The 26012-nt window shown below is 44.7% G+C and overlaps 1 long non-coding RNA gene across 1 annotated transcript; it reads left to right on the forward strand.

Moving 5' to 3' along the window:
• LOC137767768 (uncharacterized) lies at positions 1–24601 on the forward strand. The gene is made up of 4 exons (XR_011074565.1): positions 1–105; positions 3245–3338; positions 4785–4855; positions 24457–24601. It is a non-coding gene; the product is annotated as an uncharacterized lncRNA (long non-coding RNA).
• The last annotated feature ends 1411 nt before the right edge of the window (positions 24602–26012 follow it).

A 26012-nucleotide genomic window follows, 5' to 3' on the forward strand; every position in this document is an offset into this window, starting at 1 on the left:
GGGCTGCTCTTCGCGACGGCAGCTTTCCGGCCTCAGCGCTTCTAAGGGAGCCTTACTGTGTATTTAGGTGCCGCGCTTCCCGCCCCTCCTCGGAACAAGGAGCAGGTTAGCGAGTCCCCGCGTTCACAGGCGCCCGACTGTCCGCTGGGGTGGGCCGGCGGGGTGAGAACTGGTACAGACCCAACAGGGATGGGTGGAGACTGGCCCAGCCCTAGAGGGCCAGAGGGCCGGAGGCCCGGACAGGGTGGGGCCGCTGCAGAGCAGTGTCTACCACCGTCCCCTGCCGGTACGTGCACCGCACACCTCCGCGCTTGCTCACAGGCACACACGGCCCTCTTCCTGTCTCAGACTCAGGCTGGGTCTCAGACTGACCAGTGCGTCCACAGAGGGGGACAGTCCTCCGCATGTCTACACATTTACCCACTCATTCCTTCGAGATCCTTGGTTACACAATAGCTGATGTCCCCAGATCTCACCCTCATGTTTGCCTCCAGTTCAGGGAAACGCAGGATTGCAGGCATTCACCCACTTGTTCCCAGGTGGCCACAAGGCCACACCTGACTGCATATGGACTTGGAGGTGGGTCCCACAGGTTCATAGGAAAACACTTAGGGGCCTTCGCAGAGTCCTCTCACCAGTTCACTTGCTGTCAGGGGAAAACCGGCTCTTGCGTGTTGGCACATTTGTTCAGGAGACCAGCCCACGAGCTCACAGACGCACAGCGGTACCCTTGAACCCATTTCTACCCACAGGCTTTCCTTCTCTGCCTTTCACATCTCAGGTCAGAAATTGGGTGCTTTCTGGTCAGCGCAGGGGTGGCATGTTTGCTCCACTGAGACGGATTCTGCAGGTTGGTGGGCAGGAGCAGTGGGAGAGGATGGTTTATTAACCCCACAGAAGCCCTAAGTCAGCTCGGCGTCCTCAACTACTGTCCTAAGGGAGAGTAAGGCAGTGGCCCACCTCTGTGCGCAGGGGCCCTGGGACAGAAGGCAACTCCAATCCCATTTATAGCGCTGGTGCACACCAGCCACCCTAGGTGCAGTGGGAGAGGCTTCTAGCCTAGAGAAAGTGAGGGGTGGTGGCTCCTGAGGGACTGGATGATTCTCAGTTGGGAGTGGGGGGTGACTGAGGCAGCAGATCCCTGGAAGGCCGGGGGCCTTTGACTGCACAGACTGAGCAGAATACTCAGTGCAGGCCCCCACCCCCAACCGAGTCCCCGAGCCTTCTGCCCTGGGGTGGGTTCCACTGTCCCCTCCACACAGCTTGTTGCGGGGTATCACCACCAGTTCACAGGAGTTCATGGGACTCCAGTGAGCTCCAGCGCCGACCTGCATGGAGCTGCCCCGCCGTGCACAGAAGACAGCCCAGGGCGAGGGGAAAGCTCTGCTTTCGCATACACACAGCCTGGAGCCTAAAACGTAACCAGGCCAAAAGCTCAGCGGAAAGCTCTGTAGGGACCATTAGTGAGCGACTCAGAAGCGCCCCGTCGCCTCCACCAACCAAAGGGACTGTCGGGGCCAGACAGCAGGGGACACTCGGAGGCAGGGGATGACAGGTTGGAATTGCAAGAAATGCGACAAGGGTGAGAAACTGGCTCTCATTTTGAAGCCCGGTACCGGGGAATCCGGGATGAGGAATATAAACAGGTTCTCGGAGAAGAGGGGCATCTTGTACTTCAATCCCCCAAAACTGGTCCTCTGGGGTGTCGAGAGGCCGGGCGGCCGGGGAGAAAACACAGCCTGCATCCTTCGGCTTGGATCCGATCGGTACACAAAGTAAAGCCTCCACCCAGCCCTGACGCGGACTCCCCGGGCCCGGGGGGTGTGGTCTTGTCGCCACAGGGCTGGGGAATTACGCAAACCTGGCCCTTTCTTTAGTGAGTTGCTCCGCTCGGCCACGTGGACTTGAGCGCGCCGAGAGGCCAGGGAATCCCGCCGCCCTGCGCTGACATGGGCTGCGGGGGTCGGCGCCCTGGGCCGCCCGCAGAGAAGGGCTTGCCTTTTATTCCTGCGCTCCAAGGACACGTGCCCGAGGCAGCTCCGGGCCTCAGCGAAATCTGCCATCGGGTTCTCCTGTGGGCTTCATCCCTTCCTGGGACCCAAGACCCGGGCCTGGGCAGGAAAGTGCGCGGCGACCTTGCTTTTTCTGCCTACTCCTGGACTCCCCATCCCACCCCCGCATCCAGAAATTGTGGGAAACGCGCGACTGTACAGAGGCCGTAGAGGCCCCGGGCCCTGCGCTGCCCACCCCGGGGACCTCCCTGGCCGCGGATTCGCTCCTGTGGGTTTTGGGGCAGGGACTCGCGAGCAGCGCTCAACAAACGGGGATCCGCCCAGCAGCAGAAAGGTAGACGCTTGAAAACCCGCGGGAGGAGCAGGGTCCTGCGGGTGAGCATTCATTCTGTGGCCTGGAGGAGGGTTGCAGGTTAAGAGCCCGGAAGGAAAAAGGCACACTTGCCTGTGGCTCTCCGGCACAAGTAAGCACCACCCTGAGCCTCTTTCTCTCTAGTTGTACCTTCGTCCCGGGCCCTGTGGGGCACCAGGAGGACCTAGGGAGGGCATTACTCCACTACAGAGAGATGACAGCCCCAAGGGGCCCCTATGGAATCCTCCCCCAATAAGTTCTCCCCTTACTTGGCCCAGCTGGCGGCATCCATGAAGGATCAGGGCAAAGGCAAGTCGGATAGAGGAGTTCAGGTACCCATTATTTTTTTGTTGAGGAGAGAACACCTTGGGCTCCTTGTTACTGGGAAGCTCCCCTATAGCCGGGTTGTGAGATTCATTATAGTGAACGCTGCTGTCTCCTCTTCACATTCCTTGGAACAACCAGCAATCCCAGGAAAAAGAAGAGCTAACCCAGCCCTGACTGCTCCGCCCCAGGTAGCTGAGCCTTCCCTGCCTCTCTGCCTTTATGGCCCTTGGATGTAGGGTGTAGCAGGTAGGAGTGCTGAGTCTTTTGGATCTCTGGGCCACAGGTCTGGCAACTGTCAATAGCCACCCCGGTTGTCCTGACAAATGAGTCTTCTTAGTGACCAGAGTCCAAAAAAGGGACCTTAGGGAAACAGAATCTCTCTCCAGCCAATACAGGACAGAAGCCCTTCTCACCTACAAAAGGTTCAGAGAATACTTCTCAACCCTAGACTGCAAAGAACACTCCCCTTCTTTGAATCCTTGATTTTCCCCATGCCCATCAGTGTGTAAGTGTGGGTTCAACTAACTCAAGAGAAAATTTAACTTATTTTCAGGGATACTGGATAGTTTACAGGATCAACATGAAGGCTGAAGAATCGAGGAAAATCATTTCAGGAAACACCACAAGGTCACACGCAGGAAAGCCTGGTTAGTGCACTGCTGCTGGCATCCCTGTCACTAGACTCTTGGCATAAGTATCTCTCACTATGTGTAATCTTTCAAGTCTACTTCCATCCTTACTAACTTTAATCCTTCAGATTCAAATCTTGTGTGGGATTGTTTGATTGGCTAAACCTAGGACATATGTAGGTGCCAGCTGTCAGAGATGGGTAGAAAACAAACATAGTCCTTTAGGTTTCTATATGAAAAGCTAAAACTCCCCCACCAATATTGACCTTCTTTGGGGAGAGTCTCCCCAATCAGGAAGAGTGTTCAGAAGCTAGGAAAATGATAAGTGCCACTACAGTCCACCCCTTTGGCCGCCCAACATCCACACATGCATTTCTTTCTAAATTTACAGTCCTTTCCCCCACAAAATGCTCCCATCCAACATCATGCTACTGTCATTCATACAGAATGTATTCAACTTGCCCCCAAGGGAGACAATCCAAACCCTCATAGCTCTAAATTCAGGATCTTCATTCTATTCCTCCTCTAATTATTCTGGAATTCTATCTCAGCATTCTGCAACCTGTGAACTAGACAAATTGTAAAGTTAATCGTCATCACACTTAATAATACAATAGCAAGGGAATAAGAACTAGAAGAAAATGCAACTGAGTTCAAATATATAAATGTCTAATATGACAGAAGGTCAGGAGGTAAAAGCCACTTTCTGCAATATGAGATTCTATTTTGTATTTATGACATCCCTCCTCCTTTTTCCATTCTGTGTTTCTTTTGCCTTCAGCTATCACCTGAGCTGGTTTGCTCTTTACCCAGGGGAGGAGCAAGCTTCTATTCCTGAGCGATCTGGGCCCTTGATGGTCCTGCCTATGAAGGGTTGTAGTTAACTTTAACTTTTACTTCCATTAATGTTTTAAACTTTAGTTTCCATTAACTTTTACCACTGGACATAACAGCATTAGGAGACACCCCAGGGGAACCCTTTGGTTCCATGAATACTTCATTTTGCCTATTGTGTAGAGAAAAAATCCTGCTTGACCTTAATATTCAGAATTAACCACCCTGGCCAATCCCATAATCCCCCTTTAACCTGTTCATCCATTGGCATGAGCAACCAGAAGTGACCAGGTAGCAGTTTCTGCTTACAATTCAGTAAAAATATTGTTGTTTCTCCTGGTGGGAACTTTCTTCCTTTGAGGACTCCCTAACCCCAGTCCAGCAGAAACAAGGGTCATAAGAAGTGAGAGGGTGATTAGGTACTTGTAGGAAGTGCTACCCCCTCTTTTTGGACCCATATAGTTGGGTTATGGGAGAAATAGCATTCTATATTTATCACTAGCCCACAGCATATACCTCATCCTTGAAGTACTATAGCACACCACCATAAAAAGCTAAGTTGTTCTAACAAAGAGTCCCAAAACACAATGACTCAAACTAGATAAAAGTTTATTTTTCTCTTACAACCAGGGAAGAGAGATAGCTCTGCTCTATGAACACATCTCAAGACCTAAGCCAATGAGGAAGCTCTGCCATCCTCAGTAAGTACCTTCCAAAGTTTTCGGTCCTGGCCAGCTGGAAGGAAAGGGTACAGCAACACCAGGGCAGGCTCTTCAAGATGACTTGAAAGCTGTACTTATCAATTCCACTTACATTCCATTGAGGAGAATTAGCTACAAGGGAGGTTGGGAAATGTAGTCCCTATGTGTGCAACCATATGCTCAGGAGAAAGGGAGGATGGGTTTGAGGGGACAAGCCATAGTCTCCACTATACCATTTCATTGATCTGTAAAGTCAGCTGCTTCTGGATGATGGAATACATAAGTAAGATCGGTGAATATCACGGACGTTAGCCTGGTTTTTAAACTGCAATATGAATTCTTGTTAAGAAGCAGTGTTGTGTAGGAAATCAGTTATAGGGCACAGACTAAAGTCATGGGAAATAATATTGGCAGAAGCTTGATGTTCAGTGAAGGCATATCCAAACCTTCTACTAGATCCCTCCCTGGTCCCCCTGGGGTGATAGAATAGGGGACCTGGGGTTGATTGCTGCTGCTGCTGGCAAATTGGGCACTTTGCCGTGATGGTAACCAGGTTAGCTTTGGTGAGATGTTGAGTTCAGGTACAGCTGTCATTTCAGTCTTGGGGCCATTTGTTCGGGAGAAGATTGAGCAGGCCCTGGAGTTCCCTGGGGAAAGAGACTCAGATCCAGAGTGTGTTCTCTTGTCTGCCTGATTATTAAGAACCCGTTCTATAGTGGGGGACTTTTGGTGCTCAATTTCATAAAACATGAATATTTTCACACTCTGTATCCATCTCCAAAGATTCTTCTTTATACTTTTTCTTTCCACTTCCTTGCCCCAAGTCTTTAATCTCATTCCTTTCAAGTCCTTGACCATCTGTCTAAACCATCGGCCACCACCCATATATTCACTGCAAATCCTTACCTCAGGCCAGCTCTTGTCGACAGACAGAGAGAGCCACAAAATGTACTGTTTAACATTCTGCCCACTGGGAAAGTTTCTCTTCTCTTGCTTTTCACGGCCACCCTTGAATGGGACTGTACAGCAATGGTCTGTTTCTGGCCAGGGTTGGTGTATTGCACTATAAACTAGACTTGAAACTTTTCTTCCTCTATCACTTGGTGTTAGGGTATTCCCCATGAGATCATAGATGTGGAGTGAGGGGTGGCATATTGTGGTATGCGTGAGGGTGAGGCAAGTTGGCTGCCTGTTGTGAAAAATACAAGGAGGCATTTACTCTCAGGGTCGTGCAAGTACTGGGTCAGCCCCTGAGTGAATGCCTCCATAAATTTTACACCATAGGTATCTTGTCTACCTCCTAGTCTAGGCCCTGGTGAGTGGCCTGCACAGACACTTACTTACGCCTTCAGGACCTACTTGGACCTGATTCCATAGATTCCACTTCTACTTGATGACAGACTCTAAAGGGTACAGCCAGCACATGGCTAGATAGATCAAACAGCAGCCAGCTCAGTTCATCTTGGTGTCTCGTGTATTCCTAGTGATTTATAGCAAACCAAGCCCCCTTCTGTGAGTAGCTATTTTCTTTTGGGGAAAAAAAGGCTATTGGTTCTTTCCTGGACCATGAGAGTTACCTACACTGTGATTATTATTATTATTTTTTAAACATTTATTTATTTATTTATTTATTTTAATTAATTAATTAATTTATTTAATTTATTTATTTTTATTTTTGGCCGTGTTGGGTCTTCGTTTTCTATGTGAGGGCTTCCTCTAGTTGCAGCGAGCAGGGGCCACTCTTCATCGCGGTGCGCGGGCCTCTCACTGTCACGGCCTCTCTTGTGGCGGAGCACAAGCTCCAGACGCGCAGACTCAGTAGCTGTGGCTCACGGACCTAGTTGCTCCGCGGCATGTGGGATCTTCCCAGACCAGGGCTCGAACCCGTGTCCCCTGCATTGGCAGGCAGACTCTCAACCACTGCGCCACCAGGGAAGCCCCCTTACACTGTGATTATTATATCGTGACATGCCACAGGCTCCACGTAGCACCCCTATGTGCTCTAGGAACTTTGAACTTTCTCTGAGCCTTATTCATGTTCTTCTGTCTCTTGATAATTAAATGCAGATATGATAGGAATCATCACCCTTCACTTTTATAGTCTTTCATGGTATAATTTTTGCAATTCATTCAGGATGTAGTTTTTGATCTACTATTTTGGTACAAAGTGAGAGCTCCAGGGGCTTCCACTGTGCCTTTCCAACTACTAGATTGCCAGTGTGTGTTTTTTGCTAGTTCCTGAGGATAGAAAGGAAGATAACCATGGAATGGTTTATACTGGGCCTGCTGTAGGGCAAATTGAGTCAAAAATTATCTCATGGAGATTGGTTCAAGATGGCGGAGTAGAAGGATGTGTGCTCACTCCCTTTTGCGAGAGCACCAGAATCACAACTAACTGCTGAACAGTCATCAACAAGAAGACACTGGAACTCACCAAAAAAGATACCCCACATCCAAAGACAAAGGAGAAGCTGCATTGAGATGGTAGGAGGGGCGCAATCACAATAAAATCAAATCCCATAACCGCTGGGTGGGTGACTCACAAACTGGAGAACACTTATATCACAGAATTCCACCCACTGGAGTGAAGGTTCTGAGCCCCACGTCAGGCTTCCCAACTTGGGGGTCTGGCGATGGGAGGAGGAATTCCCAGAGAATCAGACTTTGAAGGCTAGCAGGATTTGATTGCAGGACTTCAACAGGACAGAGGGAAACAGAGACTCCACTCTTGGAGGGCACACACAAAGTAGTGTGCACATCAGGACCTGGGGGAAAGAGAGTGACTAAACCAGACCTACCTGCTAGTGTTGGAGGGTCTCCTGCAGAGGCAGGGGGTGGCTGTGGCTCATTGAGAGGACAAGGACACTGACAACAGAAGTTCTGGGAAGTACTCCTTGGCATGAGCCCTCCTGGAGTCCGCCATTAGCCCCACCAAAGAGCCTGTAGGCTCCAGTGCTGGGTCACCTCAGGCCAAACAACCAGCAGGGAGGGAACTCTGCCCCACCCATCAGCAGACAACCAGATTAAAGTTTGACTGAGCTCTGCCCACCAGAGCAAAACCCAGCTCTACCCACCACCAGTCCCTCCCATCAGGAAGATTGCACAAGCCTCTTAGATAGCCTCATCCACCAGAGGGCAGACAGCAGAAGCAAGAAGAACTAAAATCTTGCAGCCTGTGGAACGAAAACTACATTCACAGAAAGAGAGAGAAAATGAAAAGGCAAAGGACTATGTACCAGATGAAGGAACAAGATAAAACCCCAGAAAATCAACTAAATGAAGTGGAGATGGGCAAATTTCCAGAAAAATAATTCAGAATAATGATAGTGAAGATGATAGAGGACCTTGGAAAAAGAATGGAGGCAAAGATCGAGAAGATGCAAGAAATGTTTAACAAAGACCTAGAAGAATTACAGAACAAACAAACAGAGATGAACAATACAATAACTGAAATGAAAAATACACTAGAAGGAATCAATAGCAGAATAACTGAGACAAAAGAATGGATAAGTGACCTGGAAGACAGACTAGTGGAAATCACTGCCACAGAACAGAATAAAGAAAAATGAATGAAAAGAAATGAAGACAGCCTAAGAGACCTCTGGGACAACGTTAGATGCACCAACATTCGAATTATAGGGGTCCCAGAAGGAGAAGAGAGAGAGAAAGGACCCGAGAAAATATTTAAAGAGATTATAGAAAACTTCCCTAACATGGGAAAGGAAATAGCCACCCAAGTCCAGGAAGGGCAGAGAGTCCCAGGCAGGATAAACCCAAGGAGAAACTTGCCGAGACACATAGTAATCAATTTGACAAAAATTAAAGACAAAGAAAAATTATTAAAAGCAACAAGGGAAAAATGACAAATAACATACAAGGGAACTCCCATAAGGTTAACAGCTGATTTCTCAGCAGAAACTCTACAAGCCAGAGGGGGGGGTGACATGATATATTTCAAGTGATGAAAGGGAAGAACCTACAACCAAGATTACTCTACCCAGCAAGGATCTCATTCAGATTTGATGGAGAAATCAAAAGCTTTACAGACAAGCAAAAGCTAAGAGAATTCAGCACCACCAAACCAGCTCTACAACAAATGTTAAAGGAACTTCTCTAAGTGGGAAACACAAGAGAAGAAAAGGACCTACAAAAACAAACCCAAAACAATTAAGAAAATGGTAATAGGAACATACATATCGATAATTACCTTAAACGTGAGTGGCTTAAAAGCTCCAACCAAAAGACACAGGCTTGCTGAATGGATACAAAAACAAGACCCATATATATGCTGTCTACAAGAGACCCACTTCAAACCTAGGGGCACATACAGATGGAAAGTGAGGGGATGGAAAAAGATATTCCATGCAAATGGAAGTCAAAAGAAAGCTGGAGTAGCAATACTCATATCAGATAAAATAGACTTTAAAATAAAGAATGTTACACAAGACAAGGAAGGACACTACATAATGATCAAGGGATCAATCCAAGAGGAAGATATAACAATTATAAATATATGTGCACCCAACATAGGAGCACCTCAATACACAAGGCAAATGCTAACAGCTATAAAAGAGGAAATCGACAGTAACACAATAATAGTGGGGGGCTTTAACACCTCACTTACACCAATGAACAGATCATCCAGACAGAAAAGTAATAAGGAAACACAAGCTTTAAATGACACAATAGACCAGATAGATTTAATTGATATTTATAGGACATTCTGTCCGAAAACAGCAGACTACACTTTCTTCTCAAGTGCGCACGGAACATTCTCCAGGATAGATCACATCTTGGGTCACAGATCAAGCCTTGGTAAATTTAAGAAAACTGAAATCACATCAAGCATCTTTTCCAGCCACAACGCTATGAGATTAGAAATCAATTACAGGGGGAAAGAAACGTAAAAAACACAAACACATAGAGGCTAAACAATACGTTACTAAATAACCAAGAGATCACTGAAGAAATCAAACAGGAAATCAAAAAATACTTAGAGACAAATGACAATGAAAACATGATGATCCAAAACCTATGGGATTCAGCAAAAGAACTTCTAAGAGGGAAGTTTATGGCAATACAATCCTACCTCAAGAAACAAGAGAAATCTCAAATAAAAAATCTAACCTTACACCTAAAGGAACTAGAGAAAGAAGAACAAACAAAACCCAAAGTTACTAGAAGGAAAGAAATCATAAAGACCAGAGCAGAAATAAATGAAATAGAAACAAAGAAAACAATAGCAAAGATCAATAAAACTAAAAGCTGGTTCTTTGAGAAGATAAACAAAATTGATAAACCTTTAGCCAGACTCATCAAGAAAAAGAGGGAGAGGACTCAAATGAATCAAATTACAAATGAAAAAGGAGAAGTTACAACGGACACCACAGAAATACAAAGCATCATAAGAGACTACTACAAGCAACTCTATGCCAATAGAATGGACAACCTGGAAGAAACGGACAAATTCTTAGAAAGGTGTAACCTTCCAAGACTGAACCAGGAAGAAATAGAAAATATGAACAGACCAATGACAAGTAATGAAATTGAAACGGTGATTAAAACTCTTCCAACAAACAAAAGTCCAAGACCAGATGGCTTCACAGGTGAATTCTCTCAAACATTTAGAGAAGAGCTAACACCCATCTTTCTCAAACTTTTCCAAAAAATTGCAGAGGAAGGAACCTTCCCAAACTCACTCTATGAGGCTACTATCACCCTGATACCAAAACCAGACAAAGATACTACAAAAAAAAGAAAATTACAGACCAATATCACTGATGAATATAGATGCAAAAATCCTCAACAAAATACTAGCAAACAGAATCCAGCAACACATTAAAAGGATCATACACCATGATCAATGGGATTTATCCCAGGAATGCAAGGATTCTTCAATATATGCAAATCAATCAATGTGATACACCATATTAACAAATTGAAGAATAAAAACCGTATGGTCATCTCAATAGATTCAGAAAAAGCTTTTGACAAAATTCAACACCCATTTATGATAAAAAACTCTCCAGAAAGTGGGCATAGAGGGAACCTACCCCAACATAATAAAGGCCATATATGACAAACCCACAGCAAACATCATTCTCAGTGGTGAAAAACTGAAAGCATTTCTTCTAAGATCAGGAACAAGACAAGGATGTCCACTCTCACCACTATCATTCAACATAGTTTTGGAAGTTCTAGCCACGACAGTCAGAGAAGAAAAAGAAATAAAAGGAATACAAATTGGAAAAGGAGAAGTAAAACTGTCACTGTTTGCAGATGACATGATACTATACAGAGAGAATCCTAAAGATGCCCCCAGGAAACTAATCAATGAATTTGGTAAAGCTGAACTAATCAATGAATTTGGTAAAGTTGCAGGATACAAAATTAATGCACAGAAATCTCTTGCATTCCTATACACTAACAACGGAAGATTAGAAAGAGAAATTAAGGAAACAATCCCATTCACCATTGCAACAAAAAGAATAAAAAACCTAGGAATAAACCTACCTAAGGAGGTAAAAGACCTGTACTCAGAAAACTATAAGACACTGATGAAAGAAATCAAAGATGATACAAACAGATGGAGAGATATACCATGTTCTTGGATTGGAAGAATCAATATTGTGAAAATGACTATACTACCCAAAGCAATCTACAGATTCAATGCAATCCCTATCAAATTACCAATGGCATTTTTTACAGAACTAGAACAAAAAATCTTAAAATTTGTATGGTGACACAGAAGACCCCGAATAGCCAAAGTAATCTTGAGGGAAAAAAACGGAGCTGAAGGAATCAGACTCCCTGACTTCAGACTATACTACAAAGCTACAGTAATCAAGACAATCTGGTACTGGCACAAAAACAGAAATATAGATCAGTGGAACAGGATAGAAAGCCCAGAGTTATTCCCACGCACCTATGGTCAACTAATCTATGACAAAGGAGGCAAGGATATGCAATGGAGAAAAGACAGTCTCTTCAGTAAGTGGTACTGGGGAAACTGTACAGCTACATGTAAAAGAATGAACTTAGACCACTCCCTAATACCATACACAAAAATAAACTCAAAATGGATTAAAGACCTAAATGTAAGACCAGACACTATAAAACTCTTAGAGGAAAACATAGGAAGAACACTCTTTGACATAAATCACAGCAAGATCTTTTTTGACCTACCTCCTAGAGTAATGGAAATTAAAACAAAAATAAACAAATGGGACCTACTGAAACTTAAAAGCTTTTGCACAGCAAAGGAAACTATAAACAAGACGAAAAGACAACCCTCAGAATGGGAGAAAATATTTGCAAATGAATCAACGGACAAAGGATTAATCTCCAAAATATATAAACAGCTCATGCAGCTCAATATTAAAAAAACAAACAACCCAATCCAAAAATGGGCAGAAGACCTAAATAGACATTTCTCCAAAGAAGACATACAGATGGCCAAGAAGCACATGAAAAGCTGCTCAACATCACTAATTATTAGAGAAATAAAATCAAAACTACAATGAGGTATCACTTCACACTGGTTAGAATGGGCATCATCAGAAAATCTACAAACAACAAATGCTGGAGAGGGTGTGGAGAAAAGGGCACCCTTCTACACTGTTGGTGGGAGTGTAAATTGAAACAGCCACTATGGAGAACAGTATAGAGGTTCCTTAAAAAGCTAAAAATAGAATTACCATATGACCCAGCAATCCTACTCCTGGGCGTATACCCAGAGAAAACCATAATTCAAAAAGACACATGCACCCCAATGTTCATTGCAGCACTATTTACAATAGCCAGGTCATGGAAGCAACCTAAATGCCCATCGACAGACGAATGGATAAAGAAGATGTGGTACATATATACAACGGAATATTACTCAGCCATGAAAAGGAACAAAATTGGGTCATTTGTAGAGATGTGGTTGGACCTAGAGACTGTCATACAGAGTGAAGTAAGTCAGAGAGAAAAACAAATATCGTATATTAACGCATATATGTGGAATCTAGAAAAATGGTACAGATGAACCAGTTTGCAAGGCAGAAATAGAGAGACAGATCTGAAGCTGTACTGTGTGAGTTTGAAATTTGTGTCTTAGTTTCTTACACTGTAGAATGGGAGTAAACAGTGCCTACTTCATAGAGTAGTTTTCCCCCCAAGTCATGTTTAAGATGTAACTTGCATACAGCAAAGTTCACCTTTTTTAGTGAACAGTTTTATGAGTTTTCACAGTGCATCCATTTGTGTAACCACTGTGGAGACTCACAAAGTAGTAGTAGTGTGTGGTGAATACCATTCTCAGTGTAGCCAGCCAGAGGTACTCTCGAACTGACCTGGGAGGGGCGACGGGATAGACTTCTTGGAGGATGTGGTCTCTCAGCTGGGTGCTGAAGGGTGAGGAGGAGTTTGCACAGTCAAGATATAGAACATTTTGGGGACTTCCCTGGTGGCGCCGTGGTTAAGAATCTGCCTGCCAATGCAGGGGACACAGGTTCGAGCCCTGGTCCGGGAATATCCCACATGCCATGGAGCAACAAAGCCCGTGCACCACAACTATTGAGCCTGCGTTCTAGAGCCCGCGAGCCACAACTACTGAGCCCGTGTGCCACAACTACTGAAGCCCACTTGCTTAGAGCCTGTGCTCCGCAACAAGAGAAGCCACTGCAATGAGAAGCCTGCTCACAGCGGCGAAGAGTAGCCCCTGCTCGCCGCAACTAGAGAAAGCCCGTGTGCAGCAACGAAAACCCAACGCAGCCAAAAAGATAAATAAATTAATTAATTAATAAAAAATATATAGAACATTTTCAACACCATTCCCCTCAAATTCCCTTATACCCTTTTGTAGTCAGCCTCTCCCTCATCCCCAGCTCCTGACAACATCTGTTCTGTCTTCTGTCCCAGTAGTTTACCTTTTCTAGAATGCCATGTAAATGAAATCATACTGTAGGTGGTCTTCTGAGCCTGGCTTTTTTCACTTGGCATGATGCAGTTAAGATTCATCCATGTTGCTGTGTGTGTCAGTAATTCATTACTTTTTATTGCTGAGTAGTATTTCATTGTATGGATGTACCACAGTTTGTGTATCCATTCACAGTTGAAGGATGTTGGGGTTGTTGCCAGTTTGGGGCAATTAAGAACAAAGCCAATATGAACATTCATGTTCAGGATTTTCTGTGAACGTTCAAGTTTTATTTTTCTTGGGTTAAATACCCAGGAGAGGGATTGCTGGGTCGTGTGATAAGTACGTATGTATATCTTTATAAGAAACTGTCAAACTGTTTTCCAAATTCCACCAGCAATGTGTGAGAGCTGTAGTTACTCCATACCCTGGCCAACACTTGGTATGTTTAGTTTTTAAATTTTTAACCATTTTAAGGTAGTGGTATCTTATTGTGGTTTTAATTTACATTATCCTAATGGTTAATGATGTAAAATCTCTTTCCATGTGCCTATTTGGTAAAGTGTCTGTTCACTTTACCAAATCATCTGCCCATTTAAAAAATTGGATTGCTTACTTTCTTTTTATTGAGTTTTAAGAGCTCTTCATAAATCCTGGATACAAATCCTTGATCAGATATATGTTTTGCAAATATTTTCCTCCAGTCTGTCTTGTCTTTTAATTTTCTGAGCAGTGTTTACTGAAGAGCAGAAGTTTTAACATTTTTATGAAGTAGAATTTATCACTTTTTTCTTTTATGGATAGTGCTTTTGGTGTTATGGATAAGAAATATTTGCCTAACCCAGAGTCATAAAGATTTTCTCCCATGTGTTCTTCTAGATGTTTTATAGTTTTAAGTTTTACATTTAGATCTATAATGCATTTCAAGTTAATTTTTGTTAATATGCCAACTTTTTTTGGTATATGGATTATAGGGTAGTTTTGAGGATTAAATAAATTAATATATGTAAAGCAATTAGAATAGGGCTTGGCACATAATGAAATTCAATAAATGATAGCTATAATTATAATTTTTTTAAAATAAAATTATTTATTTATTTTTGGCTGTGTATTTTTGGCAGCGTGCAGGCTTTCTCTGGTTGTGGCGGGTGGGGGCTACTCTTCGTTGCAGTGCACAGGCTTCTCATTGCAGTGGCTGCTCTTGTTGTGGAGCACCAGCTCTAGGTATGCGGGCTCAGTAGTTGTGGCACTCAGGCTCAGTAGTTGTGGCTCGCGGGCTTTAGAGTGCAGGCTCAGTAGTTGTGGTGCATGGGCTTAGTTGCTCCACAGCATGTGGGGTCTTCCTGGACCAGGGCTCGAACCCGTGTCTCCTGCATTGGCAGGCGGATTCTTAACCACTGCGCCACCAGGGAAACCCTATCTTCCTCTTACTTAAGGGTCTTTGGGTCTGTGAAATGACTCAGGTCTGGGAACTGAGGGAGGTGCCTCATTCTCTATCATTGGGGTTTACTAATCTATCACCATTACTTACCTGCGAGTGACAGAGACCTAAAATAACAGTGTCTTAAGTGAGATAAAAGTTAATTTCTTTCTTATGTGAGTGTCCAAATGTAGGCTGTCCAGAGCTGGATGGTATCTCTATTCCACAAAGCCATTCAGGGACCTACACTCCTTTTTATCTTGTTTTCTCACCACACTACAGTATTGCCCTTGTCCACATTCCAGAATGCCTCATAACCACTTCTATATTGTGAGCAGCGGGTTGCAGAAAGAGGAAGAAGAAGGGTGCAACCCCTACTTTTAAAGACCACCCTGGGAATTATACATGTTACTTCCACTCATATTCTGTTGGTTAGGGTTTTGTCACACAGCCATACCTATCTGTAAGGGAGGCTGGGAAATGTAGTCTTCATTCTTGGTAGCCATGTGTTCTGCTAAAAATCAGAGGTTCTATTTCTATGAGAGATAAGGGAGAAATAGATATTGGAAAAGAATTAGTTGTCTTTGCAACAGTAACTCAACTCAAGCCTCTACTCACCGGTTTTTACTATTAAAAAGTACTGATCAAGTGGCATCTTTGTGGGCTGTTTTGATTCAGGCACTTAATTTAAAGAAGAAGCAAAAATAATTATAATGGTCAGGGACCTTTGTCCATGGGGTACCTGTTAGCTCTGTTGACTAATGTGTTATTTATGTTCATTTGCCTGTGCTCTTGTGTCACTACTTGGTCTAAAGCACACAGAGTTCTTCATTTTCTTTGACACAAAGAGTCACACACCATCTTCCAATAGCACCCCTAGCCTGCAGAGAACAGCTTACAATGCTTTTTGGTGCTTCTGTTATTTTCTTCACCAAAATATTTTTAAAGTTATATGATAACAAAACATATGGGGCTTTTTCCAGGGACGTAATGGGGGGTGGGGTGGCCAAGTTGCACACAGTAAATCTTCTCCAATGTTCCTTTCTTCATAAGTCTTCAGATTCCTTTGAGGTTATACTGTTTCTGACACTGTGACTTTAGATGAAGCTGAATTTAATGCTGTATGAGAACTTATCAAAGATTCTGAAATTGCTGTTCTAGTTTGAGCAGCTAGGAGTCCAGGTTTCTGTCACCCATCTGCTCCTTCAAACAGAATCCTCCCCTAAATTGGCATGCTGGGATTTGACATACCTGGAGAAAATGTTGGGTCGGAGGGGTGGGGCATGAGGATAAATGATGTCCTCTTGCAAGGTAACTCCAGAAGAAGTCACAGCCTTATCAGTCAAGGGAGGGGCATTGCCAGACAATGGACAGGAGCTGCTTCAGCTGATAAGGGAATGCTTGGGGATTCCCTCCGAATGTCTCTTATATAGCCCTATTGCAGTTCTTGGGGTTCCATTTTTTCCTATCAGTGTCTTAATTTTATGACTGTGATTTCTCTAATATTATGATTCAAGAACCATTAGATCAAATTCTGAGACTGGTTTTTATTTATGTTAGCCCCGTTGCTACAAGATTTTTCAGCAACAATAGAAAGTCCATGGGTTTAAGTCATTACTTTGAGCTGATAATTTAGGGCTTGAGATTGTTATCCAGTTTCCATAAGCTGTGCTGTGTTTTTAGAAGCAGGTACCCCATCCCATATAGTCTCCTAAAACCTGTCCTCAGTGGAAATTTCATTTTAGGTGACCACAGGCAATAATTTAATTAGCTGGTTTGCATTATATGGCATAGGCTACCGAATTCCCATTCCTGAATCCCAGTAGACCTACAGCCCTAAGGCAAATAACCCATCCCCATTTCTTCCATTCCTCTGATAACCCTTTGGCTGCCGTCTTTTTTCTTGTACCAACTTACGTCTGTCCCAGTTAGGGTTCTTGGCAGCAAGCACAAAAATTAACTTTGGCTACTCTAATGATAAAAGAGTAAAGAGTTCTTGGAAAGATTTTGGGTAGCTCATAGAATCCACATAAATGCCAAAGAACCAGTGTGCTGGAACCAGGAAGGCAGCAAATGTAGCCAAAGTCAAGCCACAGGGTGTTCTGGCTGGGAGTCCCCACGGAGTACTTAATGCTGCTGGTGCTGTGTTCTCAGCCCCATTGCCCTCACTTTGAAACATTTTTCAGCTGTCCCTATATCTTTGAGTCATCCTTGGTAGGAGCATTAACTGGCTCAACTTGGGTCATCTGCCCACAAGCTAGCTAAGAGTAAGGCAGAGAAAGAAAGCTCTGGTCCCTTTGCTTCTCTAGTGGCAGATGAGAGTCTGCCTCCTTCCAAGACACATACAAAGGGGGTACCTCCCAAACTGGAGGGAATTCAAATGTGGAATAACCAAGCATACACACACACACACCCCTGTTCACTGTAGTTGGGAACTGCCTGGCTTTCCCTTCCTTCTCCATGCAGCCAAGAACCCCTCTCCACCTGCAGCCTGTCCTTTCATCTAACCCAAACCATTGACAAACCCAAGCCTGGAGCCGCATCACCATGTCCTGCCTCCTCTCTTCACCAGGCCACAGAGCACTGATGGAAAAACTCACACAGATGGAGGACAGGTACATCCATGGGGTCCAGCTTTTGTTAAATCTGCCCAGGGCTTAGAAACCCTTTTATGTGAGATATCATACTATTTACCTCTAAAAAATAAGATTCTTTTCATACTTGCCTAAAATTAACAATAATTCTTTAATAACATCTAATATCCACCCCACATTCAAAGTGTTCCCCAAATCTTGTGAAGGAGATCTTTCTGTAAGGTAAATATGGTTGTATCACTTCCTTCATTAAATTATTTTAATATATTAGTATCATAAAGTAACGCAAATGCAAACAGTACAAAGTGGTATGGAGTAAAAAGGGGGCACACCCGTCTTCTCCTCTCCCCTCCTTCTCAGCCCACTCCATCTCCCCTGAAGTATCAATTGTTTATTTCATGTGTTTTCTTCCAATAAGTTTTTAGACATTCACATGCAAGCACGTACGTATATATGTACAGGTAGGTCCTTGACACAGAATACAAAGGGATCACAGCATACACATTCTCATGTGACTTGCTTTATTCATTTGATCACCTATCTTGGACATCCTTCCATGTCAGACAGTGCCTCCTGTCTCCCTCTCTCACTGGTGTCATCTTTACCAAAGAGCATGGATTTCGCTGAGTACACTACATTTCTCATACTCCGTGGCCATGTACATGCCATTTCCTGTCTGAAAGGCCTTCTTCTCTTTTATGGGGCCCAATAAACCATTACTCACCCTCTATGAAGCCTTCTCTGTCGTCAGGAAGGAATTAGGCTTTCTTCCCAGCTCCCAAAATGTCCTCGGTATTCTTCTCTCATCACACTCATCATGGGGTTTTGTGAGTGCTCATTTACTTATCTTCTTCTCCCACTGGACTACAAGCTCCCGAGGCCACCCTCGGAGTTGTAACCAACTCTGTCCCAATGCCTGTCTCAGGGCTGAGTCAGAACTGGTGTTTAATAAATGGTTGTTACTAGGCTTCTTCTCCCATCCACAGAGATCAAGGATATCTTAGGGCAATAGAAATGCAGGGACCCCGCTCTGCCCACATTATTCAGTCAGCAGGATACTAGGAGACAGGACTTGAAGACCAAGAACTGAGATTCTCCAAGACTGGTTGGTGTTGAGGGGGACGCTCTGAGTGAAAATGAGCCAAGATCCCTCCACTTTGGGGCTCTTTCAGGTTCCTCTCAATTAGGGCCTGTGGAGTAAGGGCAGAAATTTTGGTAAGAATAGCTGGGAACATGGGTAACAATGATCCCAAGCCCAGCAGACTGACCTTGGCATTTCAGGGGTAGGCAGAGTGAGAACTGCTGAACAGTGATTCTAATGGGAGAACAAGGCCATATTAGACCAAAATAGATAAGACATCTTTACAGTGGGTGGGATAGGGAGGGTCCTTCCTCCTTGAGATAGTTAGGCTGGGGCTGGGGAAAATGGTGGGGGTGGTGGTGGGTGTGGGGTGGTTGGGTTGAGTCCATGGAGTTTCTGGGAGGGAGAATGGAGTTCCGTCATCAGTTGGAAGGTGTGGTGGATACCGTGAATTAGTCCATTCTACATTCATCCAACCCTCTTCTTGTGTGCATTCCTCTCACAAGGCTACAATCAAGGTATTACCTGGGGCTGCAATCTCATCTGAAGGCTTGACTAGGGAAGGATCAACTTCCAAGTTCATTTACATGGTTGTTGGCAGGATTCAGTTCCTTGTGGGTTATGGGACTGAGGGCTGAGGACCTCAGTTTCTCACTGGCTGTTGGCTGGTAGCTTCCCTTGGTTCCTGTCCCTCAGTTCCATGTGAGCCTCTCTGTAGGGCTGCTCACAACATGGCAGCTGGCTTCATCAGAGCAAGAAAGCAAGAGAGAGCTTCCCTGGTGGTGCAGTGGTTGAGAATCGCCTGCCAATGCAGGGAACATGGGTTCGATCCCTGGTCTGGGAAGATCCCACATGCCGTGGAGCGGCTAAGCCCGTGTGCCACAACTACTGAGCCTGCACTCTAGAGCCTGTGAGCCACAACTACTGAGCCCATGTGCCACAACTAATGAAGCCCGCACACCACAACGAAGAGTAGCCCCAGCTCTCTGCAACTAGAGAAAGCCCACGTGCAGCAAAGAAGGCTCAATGCAGCCAAAAATAAAATTAATTAATTAATTTATTTATTTAAAAAAAAAAAAGAAAGCAAGAGAGCCTGAGAGAGCAAGAGGGAAGCCAGTCTTTTTGTGACCTCATCTCAGAAGTGACATCACTTTTGCCATATTCTATTCATTAGAAGCAAGTCTCTAGGTACAGCCCACACTCAAGGGGAGGTGATTCCACAAGGAGAGGGGGATTACACAGAAAGCAGGGATCACTGGGCACCATCACAGAGACTGCCAAAACACCCCCACTTGTAAAAACCCTCAGCACCCGGGCTAACTCCTTTCTCTTCCCACCTGCATCCCTACTGTCTCCCCTATGACCCTAACCATACAAGCCACAGCCTCCCCCTAGTCCTTGCTGCCTCTCCCAATTGAGGATCCAGGACAGTCTCAGAAGACAGGGACCCAGAACTCAGGAGCCCCAGCTCATGGAATGGATAGAAGTATTTGGTATGGCCATTGTCACTGGTTAGCAGACAGGCTGGGTATGGAGAAGAGCCAGGGGCCAGTCTGGGGCCTGGAGGCACTGTCTCTCCTGAGGCTGGTCAGATGCAAAAGCCATACCAGTCCATAAGTCAAACTCAGAGTCTTTTGGACTTCCCTGGTGATCCAGTGGTTAAGATTCCTTGCTTCCACTGCAGGGGGCGTGGGTTTGATCCCTGGCAGGGGAGGTTCCACATGCCATGCAGCACGGCCAATAAAAAAAAAAAGACTCAGAGTCTTTTCCCAAATGGGGGGCTGATCCTGCCCAAGTTGGCCGGGTTTAGGCCCTGCTTGGCTGGATGCTGGTTTGAACATCACCGTCTTAGTGGCAGAGAGGTGGGTGTCTGGGAACTCACAGAGGTCTATAAGGCTGGAGAATGAAGAAAGTACAGTCTTTGTAATTTCCCTCTAGGGGCAGCCCATTTTGGTGCACCCATTTTTCCATCTCCAACCCTCCCGTGTTTTTTTGTAATCTCAAAAGATTGGAAACAAGAGATCATCAATAGAGAACCGGGAAAATAAATTATGGTATACCCATCAGTGTAATGTGTGCAGCCATGAAAAGAATGAGAGAGCTCTAATTACACTGATGTGGAGCAAATTCTAAGATATAATTATGTGTAAAGAACAAGAGGCAGAACAGGGTGTGTGCTAGGCTGCCCTCCACGTGTGCGTGTGGGGAGAGAGAATATGTGGGCCTGAATATGTATAGAAAAGCTTGGGAAGGACACATAAGAAAATGATAACTCTGGTTCTCTGGGGAGAGCAACAGAGTGACTGAGAAAGAGGGTGGAAGGAAGGCTGCTTTGAACTGTTTGAATTTTGTGTTGTGTGAGTATATTATTTATTCAAAAAAATTTCAAGAGCACACGTTTGGAACCACAGACTTGGATTGCCATCCCCGTTCTGCTACTTACCAGCTGTGTGATAGTGAGCAAGTTACATTACTCTTTGAGTCACAATTTGTTCATCTGTAAAACTGAACTGTTGCAAGTCTTCCCAGCACTCTGAGAGTGTGCCAAAGGTGTTTCTGTGGCACATTTGGGGAGCCCAGGGTGGCACTGGACATCTTTCCATGTCAGACATGGCACTGCTGCCATTTCCACCACTACATACAGATGACCAACGAGGATAAGCCTCTGACCAGGAGAGACCAAAGTCACTTACTAAAACCTCACAAAAGGTAATACGGTGAGAGATCAGCAGTGTGATCCCTGACCCCACTGAACTTGGCCCCAGTTCAAAGAGCCAGCTTAAATGACCTCTTGGGTTTCACCTGCTGGGTGACAGTATCTGATGGACTCTCTTCCCCCACTTCAGTGACCATGCCCAGGACCAACCCTCAGGGACTCCGTCCTAACTCTACGTGGTTATGTCCTAAAATTCCTCCCGTGTTTCCTCTCTCCCTCTGTCGTACCAATGAGAGAACAGTGCAAATATGAAGGAATATAACATGTAGTCGTCTGGGGTTTTGCAGGGAGAAGTGCTCAAGATTTCAAGCTTAATGGTCTTTAGAGACTTTCTCCCTGAAGTGAGTGGCCACTTGGGGCACTGCGTAACTGCACTGCTGTGACGTTGACCCTGTGTCCAAACTATGCATGCCAGGCCAGGAATACTCTCTCTTTCATCATTTATTCATTTGACACAAATTAATTCAGTCCCTTCTCTCTGCGAGGGATGTAATGGAGACTAAGATAGAAGTTACAGTCCATTGGTGAAGGTAAACAATCAGATAAACAAATCATAATGAAGTGCAACAGGCATCAGAGAGATAGCCAGGCTTTCTAGAAGCACCAGCAGAGGTACAGGACCCAGGGGCAGGGGTCAGCAGGCTCCTCTGGGAGGAAATGAGGTTTCAGCTTGCACCTGAGGGTAGGGGGTAGAGGACGAGAGCAGGTGAAGAGAAGCAGTTTTCCTTCAGCTGTTGTGAAGGTGAGACGGTAGGTGTAAGGCTCGTGCAAGGCCCAACACACTACCAACACTCCATAAATTCTAGATGGTAGCTGAAGCAATCTTCCCAGATTCCCAGACCTGAGTTCAGGGCTGTCATTTCACCAAAATGCCACAAGAGGGAGCTCGTCCCCTCTTATTGTACGTTCCTGCTCCTGTCCCTGGAGCGGCAATGCAGCCGTTCTCCCCACTAAGGGCTGGTTATTTACACCTTACAAAGCTGTTACAAAGCGCCCCCAGACACCCACAGCCCCTGCCAAGGCCAGTGTGTGCCTGAGCCTAAGTGGCTCCTGACAGCCTTGTCCTTGTGTTTTCTCTTAAACCCCAGAATTTGTTCCTCTGAATTCTTACCACCTCAAAATAACTCCAATTCCCCAAAATAGCCACCAGTTATGATCTTTTCACTCTTCTTGGTTCTTCCCACACACACGAGGCATCCACAGGGCCCGTCCCCTAGAGCAGCACCCATGGGGGTGAGGCACTGGCCACTGACACCTCAGGGCCATCTAGGCCAGCAGAGCTTCATTTCTCTGCGTCTGTCAACCCCCAGCCAGGCCCCCAGTCTCTCTCCAGAGAGGATGAGAAGGTATTCTCCCACAAATGTCCTTCCTCAGTTAGGAATGTACTCTTTGTTGTGAACCCCACAATCTCTGCCCTGATGGCTTCTGGAGAGGATTTGATGGCTACATGCTCTGGAGTGAGATGGATCTGTTGTCCAGTTCTCACTCTGCGGGTGACCTTGGGCAAGTCCATCCCCTCCATGGTCACCATCCGTGAAATAGAGATGAAAAGAAGATCTAACGTCTTACTTATAGGATGGTTGAAAGGACCAGGTGTCCCCGGAAAAAAGAATATTCATAGGTGACCTTATTCCTTGTCTCCTCTCCCCATGGAAGGTTTTTAAACACACGCTGAGACTGACATACAGGTAACTCCCAAAAGGAGAGGGGCCATGACAGATGGCTTCAAGCCAAAGAGATAAACGTGGGTTCAGGTGGAGGCTGGCAGGAAGTTACTCCCTTTCAGCTTTCTCCCGGGAGGAGTCTGGTGAGGTTGAGGACTGACAAGCACAGGGCTTGACGAGGTCAGAAAAGGGACAGTGGAAGGATTTCCAGGTGGAGGAAGCACAGACGTGGATGGACTTCACAGGTCAGTTATTGGGGACTGTCCCCTTGGGGGCAGGAAGATGACCTCAACCACCTGAGTCCAGCTCAGTGCCAGGCACATAGAGGGCAGCCTCCTGGGGTCCAGAGTGATCGGAGCCTTTGTCCCCTGGGCACTGGTTCCATCAGTACCCATTACAACCAACTGATGATTTAGCCCCCTTTGGAAGATGACAGGCCATCCAAAGGTGCCCCATATGAACTTCAGTTTGCCCCTCAGTGAAACAAAGGTTGGATCAGTTTGAAGGTTTTGAAGCTGTGTTCCTCAGAACCCCTCAGAGACAAGGAGGCAGGGAGAGGGAGATGACGAGGTGGGCAACAAATGCTCAAAGCCCCCTGTGTCTACTTCACGAGAGAATTACAAAAGAGATCATGTTTTAAAATGAGGGGAAAAGAAAAATAAAGAAAATCCATACAACTTATTTGTGCAGTTTAACAATTAGTTATAAAACGAATATCCCATCATACAGGGCAAGAACTAGAACATTACCTACAACCCAGGATCCCCCTGAATACCCTTCCCTTGCCACCTGAGAGGCCCTAGACCTGATTTTAAGGAAGCCAACTGGTCTCGTATAAGATGTAGCTTTAGTGTGTGTGTGCGTGCGCACGTGCGGTGTCTGTTTTAGCTGGGGTGGACCTCAGATGCAGGGTTCAGTTAACTGACCCAGATCATGCAACATAATCATAGGCTCATACATGCCCTTTCTTTTATATGCTTATTTTTCTTCCCTTCATCTCCACCACTGCTCATATTTTCCCCTTTCCCCCGTAGACACTTAATATATTGTATTTGGCCTATGTCCTTGGGTATATGTGTCTTTGAAAAATATATTGTGTTTTGAACGTGTGTGCATTTTAGATCTCTTTTTATTCCTTACTTTTTCACTGCTTTTAAGTCTTATCCATGTTATTATACATACCTCAAACCCATTGCTTCCAACTGCTACTTATTTATTCCACAGAATGCATTTACCCGTCACGGTTTACTTATCCATTCTCCTAATGATGGATACTTAGGATGCCTCCATTCTCTGCTGACGCAAACAACACTCATACATGTTCCCCCATGGACCTGAATTTGGGTTGCTCTGAGGCATAAGACCAGGAGGAGATAAGACAAGACAAGGTAAGCAGGTCTAGGATTGGTTAGTTGAAATAATTTCATTGGCTTCTTGGGTATAGGATCTGTCTCTAGTTGCCTGGTACCTGGCCCTGGGTGATTAGGGCAAGGGAGTAGTGGCCTGGAGTGAAAGAGCCCAGAGAAGATGGAGTGGGGTGTGTGGGCTCTGGATTGGTTAGTTTGCAGATGAAAGGCATGCTCACAGGTGAGTCGTTTACTATCTCTAGGAATTGGCTGGCCCTTGGATGTCAGTCTCTCCAAGGTTAGCAAGGTCCCAGATATTAAAGCATCAGAATAAAAAGACACACTTAATACTATGGGTTTGGTAGAACTTAGCTACAAAGTCAACTGAGCTGAGAAAAAAATTTTAAGGTGTTAATTTTGATTACCATTTCAATTATTTTACTGGTTGTTGGCTGATTTGCTATTTCTTCTTGTTCAAAGTTTGGCATTTTATGTATTTCAATAAACATTCATTTCTTATAGATTTAAAATTTTATTGGTATAAAGCTATTTCTAATATTTTTTTACTTTTAACTTTGTTATGTAATTATGAAATTTTCTAACAAGCAAGAAAAGAGAAAAATGTAAAAACATATGAGTATCCACTATCCAGCTTTGTCAAATTTTAATATTACAAAATACCAGCTTCAGAAGTTTTACTGAAAAACTTATAGATACAACTGAGGCTGCCATGTACCTCTCCTCTCTCCCACCCCACTCCCTCCTTTACCAGAGGAAACCGCAATCATCAATTTAGTCTTTATCATTCCCATGTACAATTTTGTATTGTACTTTCATTCCATTTTTGTGTTTCCCTAACTATCATATAGTTTTGTTTTCAGAAAGTTTAAATTCAGTAAATAGTATATAGGAGCTCGGTGCTTTGTGACCACCTAGAGGGGTGGGATAGGGAGGGTGGGAGGGAGATGCAAGAGGGAGGAGATATGGGGATATATGTATATGTATAGATGATTCACTTTGTTATAAAGCAGAAACTAATACACCATTGTAAAGCAATCATACTCCAATAAAGATGTTAAAAAAAAAAAGTGATAGTGGAACGGAAAAAAAAAATAGTATATAGGGACTTCACTGGTGGTCCAGTGGCTAAGACTCCATGCTCCCAGTGCAGGGGGCCCAGGTTCGATCCCTGGTCAGGGAACTAGATCCCACATGCTGCAACTAAGAGTTCGCATGCCACAGCTAAAAATTCCACATGCCGCAACTAAAGATCCTTCAACGAAGATCCCGCGTGCTGCAACTAAGACGCAGAGCAGCCAAATAAATAAATAAATAAATTTTAAAAATAAAATAAATAAATAGTATATAATGCACATATTATTCTGTAACTTCTCTCTGGCTTCCCAAATTGTGTTCTGGAGAGTGTCCATGTTA

The sequence above is a fragment of the Eschrichtius robustus genome, chromosome 7 (assembly GCF_028021215.1).
Source record: "Eschrichtius robustus isolate mEscRob2 chromosome 7, mEscRob2.pri, whole genome shotgun sequence".
NCBI classification, from domain to species: Eukaryota; Metazoa; Chordata; class Mammalia; order Artiodactyla; family Eschrichtiidae; genus Eschrichtius; species Eschrichtius robustus.